General features: G+C 42.9%; 1 long non-coding RNA gene across 3 annotated transcripts in view; it reads right to left on the reverse strand.

The window, feature by feature from the left end:
* Positions 1 to 19,087, reverse strand: part of LOC106146958 — a 52,099-nt gene that overhangs the window by 28,325 nt on the left and 4,687 nt on the right. Inside the window, exon 1 of one of the 3 annotated variants that reach the window (XR_001231633.1) lies at positions 13,461 to 13,534. The exons of the other annotated variants lie outside the window; for them this stretch is intronic. This is a non-coding gene — a long non-coding RNA (uncharacterized LOC106146958). Of the gene's footprint in view, positions 1 to 13,460; positions 13,535 to 19,087 lie in introns of those variants that run through there. 3 annotated transcript variants of the gene reach the window in all.

Below are 19,087 nucleotides of genomic sequence, written 5' to 3' on the forward strand. Positions count from 1 at the left end.
ACACAACTCCAGCATCTCCCCACTTGCACTGGAGTTCCAGGCACATCAGCGGCTTTCAAAAAGCATTTGCTGATTGAAGAAATGACCTCATTCTCTCAGGAGGCTGCCACCATCCCCAGCAACAGGAAAGGGATCTGGAAGCCCCCACAGAGGGGAAGTTGGCCAGTGGTCATTTTTCGGTTTGTTTTCCCCATGTCCTCACAGTGGATACCGGCTGTGTTCACTGTTCCTATTTTACTGAGAAAAATATCCATCACCTCCCTCCCAGAAAATCAAACACTGCTTTACATGTTGGAGGAACAGCACGATCTAAAAATCCCCCCTGAGAAGAACCAGGCAGAGTGATTCATACACTGTGTTCAGAGACAAGACTGACATATGCCGCACACATGTGCCCAGGGTCAGCCGCGCGGCCAGGCTGGATCCTGAGAGAGGCCCATTCAGAGGAGAATTCCTTATTTTCACCCTTTGCCAAAACCAGAAACTCACATCAGCTCTCCCTCATAAATAGCACAGCCAGCAGGCCTTGGCATTTCAGAAGCTCAAGATGCTCAGTTGAAGTTAGACCAGAGAAGGGTGACTGGGATTTATAGAAACTGAATTACACTCATTACCTAAGAAGAAAAGAGCCCAGCTTCTAAAAATACAGTAGCATCTTTTTCTAGCCAGCCCTCTGTGTTTGTGTACTTCTTATTTTAAAAAAAAATTATTTATATTTTAAGCTTTGCCTTTTAAAACATGTTCTACAGCCGTTGCTACAACAGAACGGTTTGTAAGTGTTGTTAGAGAAAGCTGCTGGCCCCTGGTGCAGCCAGAGCAGGACAATGCATGCGAGATGCAGACCCAGGCAGTGGGGTGGGTTTCTGTTATATTTTGAAAAGCAGTTGGAGAGGTCCCAGCCCTCAGACAAAGCCTTGAGATAAGATAGTCCTTGCAAGGAAATGACTTGATGCATATAAGGACTCTTTAAAGCAACATTATTGTTCCAAGACACAGAACAAATAACAAGAGTAAACATTCCAGCAGCTTCCTTGGGCAATGCTAACTAGGATGCATCTCCTTCTGGATTTTTAGTGGGGGAAACTGAGGCTGAGATAAGCTTTCTGTCCAACACTGTGCAGAAAGTGTGAGTTTTTGGTGCTGCTGCTTTCCCCTGACTGGTCAGGTGTGAGTCTCAGCAGGTAGGTAGGTGCTGGCTGTCACCACGTCTTTACCGATAGAAGTGACCTTTGTATGTGGGCAGGAAGGGAAGAGCGTTGGAGCCTCACTGCAGTGAAGATCATAGAAATGTTTCTCTTCCTCAATCACTCACAGCTTAACTGCAGCAATTCTGTCTCCTGCTTGCAAAAGTCTTCATTCTGAATATCCCCAAACAGACATTTACTGTTTGGGAGCCAAGTCTAGTCTCAGATCCTTATGGTAGATCCCAGGGACCCCTTCCAGAACATATGCACAGCCTAATCCCTAGAACCTGTGGATGAGACCTTATTTGGATAAAGAAAGGGTCTTTGCTGAGGTAATTAAATTAAGGATCTTAAGGTGAAGAGATTATTCTGCATAATCTGGGTGGCCCCAAAAGCTATCACACATGTCCTTATAAGACCCTTTCACAGAAAGAGAGATTTGGCACAAGGAGGTGAGGGTGGAGGTAGAAATTGGAGCAATGCAGCCACAAGCCAAGGACAGCCTGCAGCCACTAACACTTGGCGGAGACAGGGACCAGGTTCCTCTCAGTGGTCCACAGTGGTAACAGCTCTGTCAAAACCTTGGTCTCAGACTTCTGCCCTCTAGACCATGACAGAATAAATTTCTATTGTTTTAACCACTCAGTTTGTGATAGCAGCTACAACAAACTAATATAGTCCCCATCCTGTCTGAGATCCTGTTAAATTTGCCTGACAGCTAAATTGTAGCTCCTTAAAATCTCTGTTACGGGGCTGGGGATTTAGTTCAGCAGCAAAAGCGCCTGCCTGGCAAGCGCAAGGTCGTGAGTTCGGTTCCCGGTACCAGAGAAAAACCAAAAAAAAAAAACAAAAAACAAACAAAATCTCTGTTACACTTGATCCATACCCAAACCACGACAGACCTGTCCTGGATGGAACCAATAAATCAAATGGTTGCTCTCGAGTAAACTTGTGTCATTGGAAAGGCTGTTGGGACATCTGACAGAAGATGGTGAGGATATGGGATGAGAGGAAGAAAATCTGAACAGAGAAACTTGATGGACTTGGATATAGTAGGACTGGCAAAGCAAACCAAGCTGGACTGGCCAGAGAAAGAGGAAGATGAGCAGGAGTGTGTCTCCAAATAGCAGTCTCCTGTCCTCTGGTTTTCTTAAAGGGGCATCCCTTAGAAAAGGGGCTCATGACCTTCTCTGTAAAGGGCCGGACAAATGTATTTTGGTTTTCCAGCTCATGTGATCTCCATGTCTACTACCCAGCTGCACCATCGTAAGGTGAATTCAGCTTCAGACAATGCACAATGAATGTATGTGGCTGAATTCAATAAAACTTAATTGACAAAAGCAGGCAGTGGGCCAGATCTTGCCCAGGGGAGTAGTTTGCTTTTTTACTTTGCAGTAATGCTCCTGACCTTTGCCTGCCTTCTTCCTCCCCACGAAGGCATTGGGACTGATGACTGGAGGTCACAGGGGCAGAATGACAGTACTACCAGTAACAGAGCCACCGTGACCCAGCTCAGCTCAGGGATGAGATGTCAGCAGCCCTAGCTAGCTGAGAAAATGACCCAGTCATGGTCTGCAAGTTTCATCAGAAACAAAATGACATTGTGACACTGTCTGCATGACAGGTTCTATCTCAATTACTCCAACCTTAGACAAGGAAGATCCAGGATACTGGTCAACCCAACAGTAAGGGAAAGTTCCACAGCATTCTGGATTGGATCTCTTTGATTTGCTGCCCTTTTAGGCAACTTCAGATGTAGCACAGCCACTTTGGGTGCATGGTAGCATCTAGTCTCTCTCCTTGTACTGAAAACACATGACACCCTGCTGGTAAGTAGTATGTGTAATGCATGTTGGTGTAAAGGACAGTTAGGAGGTGGATTTGGGATGAGACGTTCTGGAGACATGATTTTGAAGCCTTTGGAGATTCTACAGAGTAGAGATAGGGGCCAAGTTCACCGTCACTGCTGCCTGACTTCCAGAAACTCAACCTTACTCACACACCAGCGTTAGATGTGTACCCATTACCCATACACCACAAAGCCTTTGTTGCCATTATAATAGTAGAAAATACATTCAAAGGCAGAGGACAGAGAAACCACCTTTAATCACCACCCAGATAGTTTTTATTAATAGTTAGGCATGTATCTTTCCAGATGCACACATGAGATCATAACGTCCATGCTGTCTTGGAATCTACTTTTGGCATTTAAAGTAGAATAAACATTTTTCCATGTTTCAGAGAAGCACATAATGGTGATTTTTATTAATGACAGCCCTTGGTTAGTCAGCCCTCAGTTACTAGCCGTTAAGCTTGTTCCCAAGTTTTCCGAGTAAAAACAATGCTGTCGTGAACATCTTCATGGCTGGTCATGGGAGCACATTCTTCATCATTTACTTAAGCTAAGTTCCAAGAAGACAAGCATGACTGTAGAAGACAGGTTTCAGCAAGTCACACATTCCACATGGTTCTATGGGAAATTTGACGTGAAGTAATTTTATCCATATGAGAAGAGTGGGTTTGGATCTGTGCTTAGATGTTCAGTTCCAGCAATGCCTCAGACAGCTGCTGGAGCTGACAGAAGAATCCCCTACATCCGTGGAAACCACAAAAGCCCGCAGCCTATGCCTACCTCCCATCGCCCCTGGGAAGATGGGCCTTGTCAGTACTTACTGGAGACCCTGACAAAAGGGAAAGATTTGGAGACAAGCTGAATCCGAGCCTCTGGGAAGAAAATGAGCAAAGAACCTCCAAACTGTTGGCTCTTCCCTGCATGGTAAAAAGTAGGGAACTTCTTGAGTTTTCTTCCCTTCTCCATGTGTATTTTAAACTCAATGATTAAAGCTTGATGGGGTCCTCAGAGAGGCTGGGAATGACTTCTTTGGATGCCCTCTGAGCTCTTCAGAATTAACAGGAGCAGGAGCCAGAGGAGATGGCCAGAAACATGGTTCTGGGTCTCACAGCGGAAGGAGGAGGACCCTGGCATTTCCTTTCAGTCTAGTTGTCCACATTTAGTGCTTAGGACAGCGCTAGATTTGGGACAGATGCCAGGCCAGGATGAAGAATGTACCTTTTCTTTAGTTTTCCTTGTTTTTCCATACCCAGTGGGTGGTAGTAGGTGGGCTGCAGCCTCCATGGCAAAGCAGAAGGCTCCCTGAAAAGGAGCCAGCTATTCACACCCACCCCAAGACCTTGTGTCATTTAAGATGTTCCTACAGCGGTTCGCAGCCCCACTGTGCACCTGGATCATAGAGGGCAGGTTCAAGGCAGGTGCTTAGACCCCAGGGGTTCTGACTGTATAGCTCAGACCCTCAGTCTGGATAGGATTTTTAAAGGACTGAGAAACACTGAGTAATCACTTTAGATGATGGGGCATGGTGCAAAGTGAAGACTGGAGGTTTTGCAATTGACTGACCATCCGCAGGCTGCAGAGTGACAGTGAAAATGGACAACATCGTATACCTCTAATAGGTAGCTACCACACAGAAAGTACTCAGTTACAGCAGCTCAGCACGGCTGTGAGAGACAAATGCAAAAGGCGATGGAAGAGCAGGCAGTGGGAAAGGACAGTCACCACAGCTTGCCAAGATTGAAAGAAGGGTCGTGACAGCAAACGAGAACCAGAATTACTGTTGTCATTCAAGACTGCTGAGGAATGGGTTTCAGGACCTGCCACGGGTACCAACATTCATACTCCAGTCGCTTATATAAAACAGTGTGCTATTTGCATACCTTTCCTTATACTTCAAATCAACCCTAAATTACATACATCACCAAACACAGTGTAAACACTACGCAAATCATTGTTATACTGTATTGACTAGGGCATAACGATGATAGGAAAGGTCTGTAGTATTCAGCGTACAGGGAATCTTTTTTTCGATATTTTCCATCCAAGGTTGGTTGAATCCATGGATGCGGATCCCACAGGTATAAGGAGCTGGCGCTATTTGTTCTCCAGTGGATAAAAGGTAAGTGGTTGGTTTTAAATTTCAGCTCTGAGGTCCAGCCATTCTGTTTGTACCACTGTGCTGTGCAAATTATCTGAGGATTGAGTGGCCATTTAGCTTTATCTTTCCTTCCTGGCCTGCTGCTAGACTGGGGCGCCGGGATCTGCTTTGCGTTAAAGATTAGCTCCCTAAAGGGAGCGTAATCTGCTCTTATTATGTCTTGGTGGTGGGGGCCAACTGGTTTCCCACAGTCAAAACCTGAACCCTGCCTCCCCACCACTCCATGTTGCAACAGTGATCAGCCAAGGGGCAGAGTGAAGGGTTCCAAGAGGCTTAACACTTCCAGTCTAAACCAAATAGACGCCTCCTCCTACAGGGTTAGGATGAGCACCCCTGTAGCGTACACAGAGGGGGATCCAACTGCAAACACAGCTCCAAGTCAGCCCTCACATCACGAAGTTGAGTGTACACCAAAGGGCCCGTGGCAATTCCAGTCTCATTGCTCCCTAAGATACTTTATACTTCAAGATTCTGGTCTCTTGACTTCTTAAGTGATCTTCACTTGGCACTTTATGCCTGGAACACTTGAGCTGGAAGTTTCTTTGTCCCTTTCCCCAGAAATTAATGATGTGTGGGGAAACGTTTACACGTACCAAGGGGGCCTCAATTAAAAGAGGCCTGCTCCGAAACCTTCTGCAAAACAATCATCCTTTGAATATGTAGCTGCTTGCTCCGCCCCAGCCTGTCTGCTTTGTATGTTTGACTTTCGTGTATTAAAGTTTCTTAAAATAGGACTCACCACCGAAGCTTGCTTGGGCTCCGAGATAAAGCTGGAGCCTGGTCTGCAGGGAGCTGTGTAAGCCAGCTCACTGCGGTGATGACGACCACAGTTTCATGCTGGGCTCTAAATCACGGCTAAACCCCAGGGCTGAAAGCATCGCCCCTCTCTGGCACTTTCAATTTAAAAGCCATGCTATATTTTTGTTTCCAATTATAGAAGGAGAAAAATAAAAGCATCTGGAACTCATTATTGTCCCTTTATTCCACGCCGTCACTTTAAGAAAGCAAAATAAGCTGTGTCTAAAATGCACAAGAAGAGAGAGGAAGCGATGACTTCAGGGCTAAACCTCATACTCCAGGCCCCGCTCCCCTGTGCGTCTCTGTGGTCATATTGCAAACATATGGAGCTCAGAGTTTATGACCGAAGCCCTGACAGCTCATCAGCTCCTGCAGGGAGGCAGCTCCGGAGCATCTACAAGTCACTGGGCTGCTAGGGCCGCTGGCTTCCTCCATCTGACCATTCCCCACGGACAGCACCTGACTGCACCCGAGGCCCCACAGCCAACAAGTTCAGGCCTGCATGAAGGGCAAGAGTCCTGGCACCAGAAACCCAAGAGTCCATGAAACCTGCTTGCGGGGAAGGCCAGGCCTGTCATCTTTCATGCCACACGGAAGGAGAGTGATGCAAGGACTCCGCGTGGCTTCGAGATCCAAACCCCAGCTCCTTGGCAGGGCACACAGGCCCTTCCTGTCTGCACTGTGTCACTGCATTGCTCTCCTTTCTGTCCCCCTCCCTGAGCATGCTGTCTTCTGCCAGACGGGAACGCATTTATCTACACACACCAAGATCAATCATGTCTACTCAGCCAGTTCCCCCGTCTTCCAGGCCCTTTTGCAGCCTATTTCTGTGCCTCAAATACGCATGCCTGAAAACGAGCATAAACACTGCCTTCATTTGGGGTGCACTCAAAACCCTATGTTCCGAGTGTGATGGCAATGTTGGGGCTCAGAACTCACTACTCCAAACATGGCACTTTGAAAATTGAGAAAACAGCAGAAGCAGAAAGGTCATCCTCTGACCTCCCACCTTTCGCTGTGCTAGCTGGCCACAAAGGATTGTCACCCTTGTGTGACAGGTGTCTTGCTCTATACCCAGAGGAAAAGAATATCACACAGAGAAGCCAAGAAGAACCTGAACAGTTAGGCTATGTCCCCCGGTTTCTTCTCATCAATCACACCTCTATATACCCGTCTACTCTCCATCAGACCTAGACATAAAAATGCACTATTTTGCCTGGGTCTCTGGTTGTTCTTTTCTGATGGAGCCTATGTCATGTAAAACTTCAGTGAAATAAATTTGTTGTGCTTTTCCCTCTTCATCTGCAGTTAACCTGTGAGATAAAGATGTTAGCTTTTCTCTTCTACAGTAAACAGTAGTCTACTGCAGAGAAAAATTACAAAGTCCTCACCTTCACTGACTTTGGCAGAATTTTTAGTTAACACCTATCCTGGGGCTGGGGATATAGCTCAGCAGCACAAGTACCTACCTGGCAAGCACAAGGTCCTGAGTTCGATTTCTGGTACCAAAGGGGGAAAAAAAAAAAGACTCTTGATGCTTTGGGCTGGGGAGATACCTCAGTGGCATAAGCACCTGCCTGGCAAGCGCAAGGTTGTGAGTTCGATCCCCAGTACCGCAAAATAAATAAATAAGTAAATAAACACCTATCCTGTATCCAGCATGGTATGGAATTATTAATTTTCTATGGCTGTGATAACAAAATATCACATACTGTGATTATTTTTCATTGCAGTGATGGGGAAAGAACCCAGAGCCTCATGCATGTTAGGCAAGCCCTAACATGGTCATATTGCAAACATATGGAGCTCAGAGTTTATGACTGAAGCCACTGAGCTACACCCCTAGCCCAACACAAACTTATTATCCTACAGTTCTGTAGTCCAGCCAAGTCTAATGGGGCTAAACTCAAAGTATGGGCAGAACTGTGTGGCTTCCTTTAGGCTCAGGGTAGATTTGATTCCTTCGCTTTTCCAGCTTCTAGAACCCATGGACCATCCTGGGCTCCTGGGTCACCCTCCGTCATTAAACCAGCAACAGTGGCTGAACCCTCCTGTCACACAAATCATCACTCTGACCCCCCGTGGATACTTGTGATTATACTGATCCCACCCAGATAACCTAGCAAACTATATTAAAGCCAGCTGATAAGCAGCTTTAATTCCCTCTGCAGCTTTTATTCCTGATATATAACAAAGTCCTTTAGCGTGTAGACATCTGAGTTGATATTCCATTGCTGGGGCAAAATACTCATCACACATAATTTGAGGAAAAGTTATTTCTAGCAGTGGAGAAGGGTACAGTGGAGAAAGCTGTTCACCTTATGGTAGCCTGGAAGCAGAGAGAGAGGAAGAACGAGAGAGGGAGGAAGGAGCTGGGGACAGAACATATTCCCAAAGCTACGCCCTGCTTTTGCTAATGCAGCCCCACGTCCTAATAGCACATACAGGGATGGACTTCTCAGTGGATTAATCCACCTAGCCAGTCACCTGCCAAATCCCCACCTCTGAACACATGAGATTCTCAGGGGACCTTTTAGATCTAAACTGTAACAACATTTTGTGGGGCGGAAGGCACTGTTTTGCTTACCACAAACTATACAGAGGTCCAGGAGTATCTTGGTTACTTTTTTCATTGCTGAGACAAAATATGATAAGACAGTACCTCAGTTCGGTAATGCTTCTCTTTGCAAACAATTCGGTTCACAAGCAGAAGCCTTCAGCAAAACTTTGCTTCTGTTTGAACATTTCACATCAGGTGACAAACACAACCAGGATCATCTTCCCCAGAATCATAGGAGAAATTAAGTTTGTGAACCAAGGTACTACTGTATGCAACACCTAAAGTTAAAGGAGGAAAGGTTTATTTAACTAGTGGTTAATAGAGGTTTCAGTTCATAGTTAGCTGGCTCCAGTGCAGGGTGATATGGCAGAGAGTCATTGAAAAGGAAAAACAGCCCATGGTGTGGCAGGGCAGGCAGAAGGCAGTGAGCAGCAAGCAGTAGCAGCAACAAGCCTACCTTTCCCTTTTATCCCACCCAGGCTACAAGCCCTTTGGGTGGTGCTGATCACACCAGGGTGGGCCTTCCATTATCTACTTCCTTAATCCCAGTGTCACACCCTAATCCAGTCACCTTTGAAAATCCACATCTATAAGCACATAAGGCTTTGGGGGGACATCTAGATACAAACCCTAACAAGGAGATACTGTCATTTCCACCCAGAAGACATTTCTGCAGAGCCTTTTCATAAACATAGGCAAAGTTAATAACTCTTTTTATATTCCCATCATATTTATTGCATTTATAAATGTCTATTTCGCAGCACTTAAATTGTTTAACGTGGTGTTTATCAGAGTGTGAGACATATAATGCTTGATATTTTACATTTAGTCACTTTGCATTTCAATGATTATGTATTTATTTTAATGTGAGTTTGAAAAGCATAAGTAGCATATCCAATCTATGAAATAATCTTCCCTTTTAAATTTCCATCTAAATTTTTGAAGTGAGACCTAAGTAAAATACAAATTAGCAGTACATGTTGTATAGTCTGAACCAAAAACAATAAAAAGAAAATGTAAGACTAATTCTTGGATAACTGTGATGTAGAAACAAACTGTCTTAGAGTTACTCTTTTCCAGAGAAACTGAGTTTGTTAAGGGCAGTGATGTTTCCATCTTCTCATCACTGTGGCCCTGTGTGCCGGCAAAGTTTACGGCACAAAGTAGTCGCTCATTAAATGTTTGTTGAATCTACAAGTAAGTGGTTAGATAGCTAACCCCTCTGTTTCTCTCACTCTTTGAGAACAGGAACTGTGTCAATTAATTTTCATATCTCTGGAACCTAGCACCTGCAGCAGCTCAAGTGCATAGTGAAAGAGCAAATAAAGGAGCGAGACTCCCATCTTTCCCCTCCTGGCATCCAGATCTTAATAAAAGCATTCTAGTTTGGTAGATGTTTCCTGAATTTCATGGTTTATTAGTTCATTTATGCATTGAGCATTGTGACAGATTCAATGTATGCTGTTACTCAGCTATATGTAAAAGACACAGTGATGAATAAAACCACTTGCTACATTGAGAAGCTTACAGTTCTGATTTTTTTTTTTTCTGGTACCGGGAATCGAACTCATGACCTTGCACTTGCCAGGCAGGTGCTGTGTCGCTGAGCTAAATCCCTAGCCCCAGCTTACAGTTCTGAAAGGGAAAAAGCCACCTTAAATCTATTATTACTATGCAATTAGCAGACCTATACCAGGAGCAATGATAGGAGCTGTGAGCCTTAAAGTTGTTGGCAGCTTGAGCTCAGCCAAGTTAACTAGATGCTAAAATAAAAATGCAAAAAGTAAATTCTCTGTAAAAGGATATAACAGAATACAGAATCCCACAATATAAACTATAATATTCAGGACATAATTTTTAAAATTACTCAATGTATGAAGAGTCAATGAAATGTCACCCAGTCTCAAAAGAAAAAAAGTGGAAAGCAAATGAAAATAGCAAGTTTGCATTCTAAAGCAGCTTTTGAAGTATGTTCACTGACTTAAAGAAAAATTATGCTTGCAATGAATGAGAACAGGGAATTTCAGTAGAAAAATAGAAGCTATAAAGAGAAGCCAAACAGAAATTCTAAACCTAACAAATGCATCATCTGAAGTTAAAAACTCACAGGATATGCTTAAGAGCAGGTCAGAAATGATCCAGGAAAAAGTCCATGATCTTGAAGACAGATCCACAGAATTACTCATCCAAAAAACAGAGAGAAATAAAGAACTGAATAATTAACAGGGACGTGGAAGAAACACTGAGACGTTAGTGACATGGAGGGGAAGTAGTATGTGTCCAGACCTCTCTGAATGAGCATAGAAGATAAAGGCATTCAAGTGCAAGAAAGCACACTCATCTGAGATGCTCTAAGCAGGCGCTGTGACACATTCTGTGCATGTCAATCAGCCTCTTCGTTACCCACTCACCTGCCCTTGCCAATGACATCATGAGCAAAGTGGACATGGTCACAGGGCTGAAGATTGTGTATGGGCTCAGCACCATGGGCCTTCACTTATCAAAGCTGATCCACCTACCGCCACTGCCGAGCGCCAGCCAGCCAACTGCAGACAACGATGACTTGCCATATGTTAGCACCTTGGGGAATTGAGTCAGCACATGATGGCGTGTTGATTACGTTTGATCACTTCCATTACGGCAGGAATAGCACTTTGGTCTCACTGGAATAGACACTTCATCAGTATATGAATTTGCCTTTTCTGCCTGCAATGCTTCTCCTGAAACCAACATCTCTAGATCCACAGAGTGCTTTATTTAGTGCCACAGAATTCGGCCTAGCATTGCTTCTGGCAGAAGAGCTGTTTTAGCATTTGAAAAGCAACAGTGGATTCATGTTTATGGAATGCTCTGGTCTCGTGACCACTTTAAGGCCTGATGTAATGAAGGGGCAGCCTTTGAAGACTCACCTGCTACAAATGAGGGCCAAGAGAGTATGCCTGAAACACTGGAGATCCTCCGGGGCACCTCTTAGTGCTCCCAGGTCCTGTGGTAAAAGTTAGTAGGAAAATACAACATCCCGATTCGGGAAGGACTGCCGATGGCATGTACATTTCAGCAATGATAGTTTCATTGCCCCACCAAACAGGAAAGCAGGACCACCAGAGGCGCTCACTAAGAACAAAGAGAATGTGGACCACACTGTGGAAGACATAAGTGACAACACCAACCATGACCGCGTGAACAGTGAAGGTCATGAGGACTTCTGTCAAAGCAATGAGGACTGCTGTCATTGCTAGTATTTTCTAAAAGAGACCCAACTAGACATGAACCTTGCCCAGATATGAATAAGAGGAGGCTTTGCACATCCTCTACTGGGGAGAGGATTGCATGTTATTGGTTGTACAAGGATAACTGTGCATCATAATAGGGGAAAGCTTAATTTTTCTATTGTTCTTATTTGGAAGAAATAGTTAAAAGAGGCTGTGTATAGATGCTGAATTGATGTCACGTAGTGTCATGGATTGTTCTGTTGACAGGGGGATGTCCTCAGAAGTATTTAAATTATTTTTGTGAATGTTTACCAGTAATACAATGGGTTCAGGAAGGAGATTACTAAGTGTGTTAAAAGATGCCTTGCTAGTCAGGGACAAAGCTGGGATCAGCAGGTAGGAGACTCTGACTTAGAAAGCCTTCTATTCTCCAATGCATTATACTCATCTCACCAGAGTTATAATGACAACTTCCAGACACTGTTGTGGGTACTAGATGTTGTGCCTAATTCTGTCAGCAGCACTTTGAGGGAGGCACTGTTATCCTATTTTCCTGAAGCTTGTGGGTATCAGGGGACTTCTCCATGGCTGCAAAGAGAACAACTGGCCTGGGGTTGAACCAGCTGCAACTGCCTGTAGAGATCCCGCTCGTCTTGTGACTGGTGCAGTGACTTTTCAAAGATGGCAAGTAATTCTGCCTCCAAGAATATTCCAAAGCCTCCCCTCGTACTGTAGATGAGACGCTGCCTACCTCATCTCCCAGCTTTCCCCCTGTGCCTCAGGCTCCAGGCACAGTGAGGGCCCGTCAGCTCCCCAAAAGGGCTCGCTGCTTCATATATCTTAACGTGTGCTGTTGTCATGCTTAGAACACCTTTCCACGCCAACCTCTTACCCCTGAATTCGTGAGAAGAGATCTTGTGTATGTCCCATCCATCATTTCAACGTTTCTCTCTATGAATCAACCCTTCTCTGATTCATCCAAGCAGAATTATTCTCCCTACTCTGCAACTCTGTAATTGTGCTGATCATACTGTATTGACATTGTTCATTTCTAGCTCCTTCTCTAACCACACATGGAACTTTTCTGGGCAGGGATCCTTAATCACTCATCTTCATACCTTTCATGCCTAGTATGGTGCCTGATATGTCACCAATTTTTAAGAATGAGTGAATGATCAAATATGGAAGGGTACATCATAACCTTCTGCAAAGAGAAGCAAAGCTCTGGAAAATAAGCTCAGTGCTCGGCTCCTCTGTCCAAGAGTTTTCCATCTTGCTATTAAATGTATCTTACTGAATCCACAGATGAACAATATCAGGGACCTGGAGTGAAAATTGGTTTAATCTCAATGTCTAAGTGAGTTAATGGGCCAGAAATCCAGCTGAGCCTCTTCTGTCATTGTGCAAGAAAATGTAGGAAAAATCTCAATGTAAACTACCTTAACGGCCAAATACTTATTCCACATAGACATTTTCATCAGCTATGTATCAGTGAGTCAGATGCATGGTTTAATCCCTTTCCCTTTTGTTCCTGGGCAATTCAGAGTAGAGTATATAAACCTGGCAGTTAACCAATTAACTTGATTGGAATAAACAGCCAAATTAGATAATTAATGATCATGTTTGCCAAATTTCCACTTCATGGTTTTGCTGCGATACAGCCCTGAGGCTATAGATGCATTTATAAGCAAATTACCCAATTCTCCTGGTGAATCCTCCTGTATCTTGAATCTCAGATCTTCCATTACCGCTGCTGGTTCTTTTCCATCACTGTAGAAAACAGCTAGGTAAAGAGGAATGCTCACAGTATCAAGAGACTAAGCCTTACAGCTGGTTCTAACAGTAGTCTGCGCCCTTGAGTTTTGCAGACCCACCCAAGCCGAGGTTATGACCTTGCATGTCCTTTCTTGCATGTCATTTCTGTCTATCCTTTGCCACAGGAGCCAAGAGAAATGGAGGTTCCCTCCTATGGATCACACACTGAATGTGACTTGTCAAAAAAACTGATATCCTTCTTCAGATTGTTCTCTCCTACATTTTACATGACCGGCGGGAAACGTACCTAGGGCTTCTCCAAGACTCTTTTTGGCCACTCTTGGAGAAATGAAAAGTTAAGTGGCAAAGCATTTCTAGATTTACTATATTTCTAGATTGAAACTTAAAGGTTCAAAGCAGTCAGTCTTTTTTTTAAATAGAAGTAACATGGTTTTCAACAAGATACGGAGGGCAAAGTGCACCACACAGATTTGGACCAAATGCTAGAGGCTGAGCACTGATTGCTAGAGAGTTGCAAAGTTGGTATGATTCAATTACTGCAGCAATATTGAATTACTAGTAGTTAGGAACTCTCACCCCTTCCAGAAGCACACTGTAAGGAGTCATAGATCTATCGTACAATGGGCCCTTGCCGGGACTTTGAATGAGAAAGGTATCTTTTTAGTGAGTACCCACTTCATACTAAGTGCTGTCTACACATGTGATGAAAGAGACAGGTGACTCACGATCTAGTTAACAGGAATGTTTACCTGCTCGTTCCTATAAAGCTGACACTGAATCCCCATTTCACTCATCTCCCCAGTCCAAAGTCTGCAAACCAGGCAGAGATGTAAGGGTTAGAACTCAATACAGAAAACAGATCAAGAATGTCCAGCAGGTGAAAGGCAGAATGACCAACTACAGAGAGAGAGGGAAAGAGAAAGAGAGATGGAGCAATTTGGTGTCTTCTACGGTGCTATCATGGTGGATTATGATCTATGCATTTTTCAAAGCTCATGGAACTGTATCTCACAAAGAATGAAGTATATATGCAGATTTTTAAAAAATCAAACAAGAGGTCAAGGAATCCCAAGATAGAGTGCAGACTGTGACAAAGGATTCTAACCATGCATTACAAAGGTACAATATAATCTTAGTAGCAGCAAGCTTACCGCCGCTCAGACATTGGTTTCTAAATTCTCTAACAAAAGGAAACAGGCTTTTAGGACAGAGAACACACAAGATGAGCTTAGAGCATCTTGTAGGATCAAGAAAGTAAGGAAATTCTAGAAAAACAAAGGAGTGGTCACATCCAAAGGACACAGAAGCCAAGCCAAAAGAGCTCTCAGTGGCCAAAGATAGAACAATTTGAGCAACAATTGAATAAATTAAATTAAATAACATCATACTGAATTATAACTCAAAGTATCAAATACTTACATAGAATCATACTGATATAAATATATGATTATATAAATAAGTTAATAACAAAAGAAATAAATCTTCCCTTAAAAAAGAATTCTGAATAATTATGTGGATATATTCAAAATACAGAGCTTAGTTCCAGCTCACTCTGCTTGAGCGTGGATTGGACCTTGTGACTTGCTTCCAAAGAGGAGGATGTGAAAGTGGAGAGAGAGAACTTTACAGCTGAGACAACTGTCAACTACTACCTGGATTAAATGTTAAATGTTGATGTCACCAGTTGGAAGACATGTTGATAACATGCACCTCCTGATATGATGTGATTAGAAAGAGATTTCACCTTTGTGGTATTTTTTTTTTTTCTTAAAAATACCAGTAGGCTATGAGTAAAACTCAGCAAATAAAACCAAATTGGGGGTATTCTACAAAATACTAATGCAACAATCTCCCAGATTCAATGTCAATAAATAAAGGAATCTGTCTCTGATCAGGAAAGCCAAGTGAGACATGACAACTCAATGCAACGTGGGGTCCTAGATTAGAGAATAAACCATATAAATAACATAAATGCTATGGTTTGTGTCTGCATGTTCCCCCAAATCCTCATGCCGTCATGGGGCAGCCTTCTAGGATTATGGGTGTGAGTGCTGCACTGCCCTAGGGCGGATAGTTTGCCTATGTAAGGAAAGGAAGATGCTACTTGTTCCACTCCTCCCTTTTGCTCTTGCTGCTTTTGCTGTCTTCAGCCACCATGAACTGTTGCCCTCTACCATGGGCCACTCTGCCTTGGAGCCAGCCAAGTAGGGACTGAAACCTTACAAACTGTAAGCTAAATAAACCTTTCCTTCCTTAATTTTGGGCATCAGATATTTTATTTCAGCAATGAGGGAAAAGTAACCAAGACAATAAATTAAAATACCCTGCAAACTCCAAATAAAACCTCAATAGTAATATAACAATGCTGTTTCTTCAAGTTTTTATAAATGAACCCTGGTGATACGGTAGCACTAGGGGAGGCTGGGTGAAGGGTGGGCAGGGACTCACAACGCTATCTTTACAATTTTTATCTCAACCTAAAAGTTTTCTAAATAGAGTTAATTTAAAAACAAATGCAATTTGTCAGGAGTCACAGAATGCGCAACATAAGCAGTCAACTCTGCTGTAAATTATGAGTTTGGGGCAATTCTACGTTAACGAGGACGCACCATTGTGACAAGTGTAGCACAGGGGTAGATGTTGGTGTTGGGGAGGTTACACACAAATAGGGTAGGACAGTGCGGGACTTTCTACTTTCTGCTCAGTTTTGCCGTGAACCTTAAACCTCATGAAAATTGGGTCTACTAAAAATAAATAAAAAGGTATGCAAACTTTTTACTTCCAGCTATGATGGAGTAACTTCTTAGCAAGTCAATGTCCCCATTTAAAAAAAATTAAAATGAGAATCACTGAATTAAAAGGAAAAACAACCTCTTTAAAGCATTAAAGAGCTTTGAAGGCTGTCAGGCCTTGAGGCAGCAGATCCCAGAGAGAAGGAAAGCACGCTGAAGAAGCCCAGCTCTGCAGGTGAAGTTTCCCCTTTGGAGCATTTGCCAGTCTTTGAATGGAGCTGAGACGCCAGCAGAGCTTTATACAGTCTTCAATGAGAGAGACAAAGTTGGAGCTGCTGGGTACCAGAGCTGCCAGATCTCAAAAGGCTGAGATTCCGGGGAAGAGAAAAGCAGAGAGGTGAACTTCGTGCACAACATTGGGTTTCTTACTGAGGTCCCCGTTCTTCTTACCAGGCAGGGAGCTGGGAAGCCAGCGGGTGGGAAATAGAGCGAAGGTTTTGATGGTGTTGCAGTGCTAGGGAATGAAATCTCTGCTTCAGGACTCACCAACGAGGAGGAGCCTAAGGAATGTGTTGGTCTAGACTAAGCCAAGCAAAGATACATGTGTGAGGCTTAGGTCTTCTCAACCTCGAATTGTGCTGAGCACCTTTCTGTTGTGTGTCAGAGTAAAGGGCCAGCCCTCCGCAGAGGTACGCAGTATCAGCCAGACTTTATAATCTGTTATTGTTATTTATAGTACAGAAATTTTGCCATTTAATCTACAAATATCAAGTGTCCCCAAAACAAAGAACAATTAGAGAGTAGATCAACAGGTACCCCTATGCTGATTCACATGTTTAAATAACTGTAAGTAATATATTTAAAAACTAGACGATACCTTGCAGATTTTTGCCTATCTTTTAAAGGATGGAAATTATAAAATTAAACATTATAATAACTTTGCAAATGGGAAGAGAGCCAAGATGTGGAAGGAAGGAAAGGAGGGATGCAAGAAGCAAGAATTTTTTTTTTTTTTTTGTCTTTTTGAGACAGGGTTTCACTATGCAGTTCAGGCTGGCCTTGAGCTCACTTTGTAGCCCAGGCTGGCCTCAAACACACAGTGATCCTCCTGCCTCAGCCTCCTGAGTGCTGGGATTACAGGTGTGTACCACCACATCCAGCTCAGTAAAAAGAATTGAGATGCTAGATACATGTACCAACTCCCTACAATGAATGTAATCATTATGTGCTACCAATGTGTACTGATATCAATTTTAAATTTAAAAAAAATTATAAGCAGTGAAATTAAAAACATTGGGAGCTGAATGACAGGCTGAATACAGCTAAAATGAGGACTTACTGAGCTGAGAGGTGGGTCAGCAGAAAATATCCTTACCATAGGACAAGGGAAAAAATGATGAAAAGTCAAAAAACAAAGTCAAAGTCCCGCAGCACATGGTGAAAGAGCTTCCACGCATGCAATGAAACACTGTCTGAAGTGATGATGGCTAGGGATTTTTGAAAACAAATTAGAGACCCCAAACAATAGACTCAAGAAGCAACACGTTTCTGAGTTGAACAAAAACTGTTGAAAGACAGTGACAAAAAGTCTTTCAAAGTGCAAGGAGGCGGGGGTGTATTACTTTCAAGAAGCAAATATAAGACTACCAGCTCTTGCAGCAATAAACTTAATTTAAAAAAAAAGACTACCATCTGAAACAGATTAGAAGATGCAGAAACAAATCCAAACACACACAGCCACCTCATCTTTGACAAAGGGGCCAACCATGTTCAAGGGAAGAAAGCCTCTTTAATGAATGGTGCTGGAAAAACTGGCTTTCCACACGCCAAAGATTAATCCTAGACCCATGCCTGTCACTAGACACTAAACTAAAGTCAAAATGGATCAAAGATCTAAATATTAAAACAGAAACACTAAATCTGCTGGGAGATAAAATAGAACTCTTGAAGACATTGGTGGAGGAAAATGAACAAAACCACAATTGTACAGGAAATACTACAAAGAATCAACAATAGGGATTGCATCTTATTAAAAAGTTTTTGAACAGCAAAAGAAATCACCAACAGAGTGAAAAGACATCCCACAAAGTGGGAAAAATATTTAGTTGTTTCTCAGACAAAAGACTAATATCTAGAACATATAAAGAACTGAAAAAAAATCAGAGCCCCCAAATATAAGGACCCAATCTAAAAATGGGCATCAGAAATGAATACACATTTTTCAGATGAAGCAGTAAATAAATATATAAAACAGCAAATGAATATATGAAAAAGTGTTCAGTATCACTTGGTCATTCAAGAGATGCAAATTAAAACCACACTGAAATTCTACCTCTTTCCAGAAAGAATGGCTCTTATCAAGAAATCAACCAATAACAAGTGCTGGCAGAATCATGGGGAAAAACAAACCCTTTCCACTGTTGGTGGGAGTGCAAACTGGTGCAACCACTGTGGAAATCAGTGTGGAGATTCCTTAAAAAACTAGGACTAGAGGTCCCATTTGACCCAGCTATTCCCCTTCTTGGCATTTTCCTAAAAGAAACAAAAGCATCATACCACAGTGATATATGTGTACCCATATTTATAGCAGCAGTTTGTAGTACCTAAATCTTGGAAACAACCCAAATGCCCATCAGTTGATGAATGGAGAAAAAGGTATTTTTTAAAAATATAATGGAGTACTACTCAGCCATAAAGAAGGACAAACAAGACATTTATAGTTATTTTTTTTTTTTATTTTAAGGATAAAAGGAGGGAAACATTAACAGACATACAACATTTTACAACATATCACAAGCACAATACAGACAACACA

The sequence above is a fragment of the Chinchilla lanigera genome, unplaced genomic scaffold (genome assembly GCF_000276665.1).
Source record: "Chinchilla lanigera isolate Chin_1 unplaced genomic scaffold, ChiLan1.0 scaffold00006, whole genome shotgun sequence".
Lineage (NCBI taxonomy): Eukaryota > Metazoa > Chordata > Mammalia > Rodentia > Chinchillidae > Chinchilla > Chinchilla lanigera.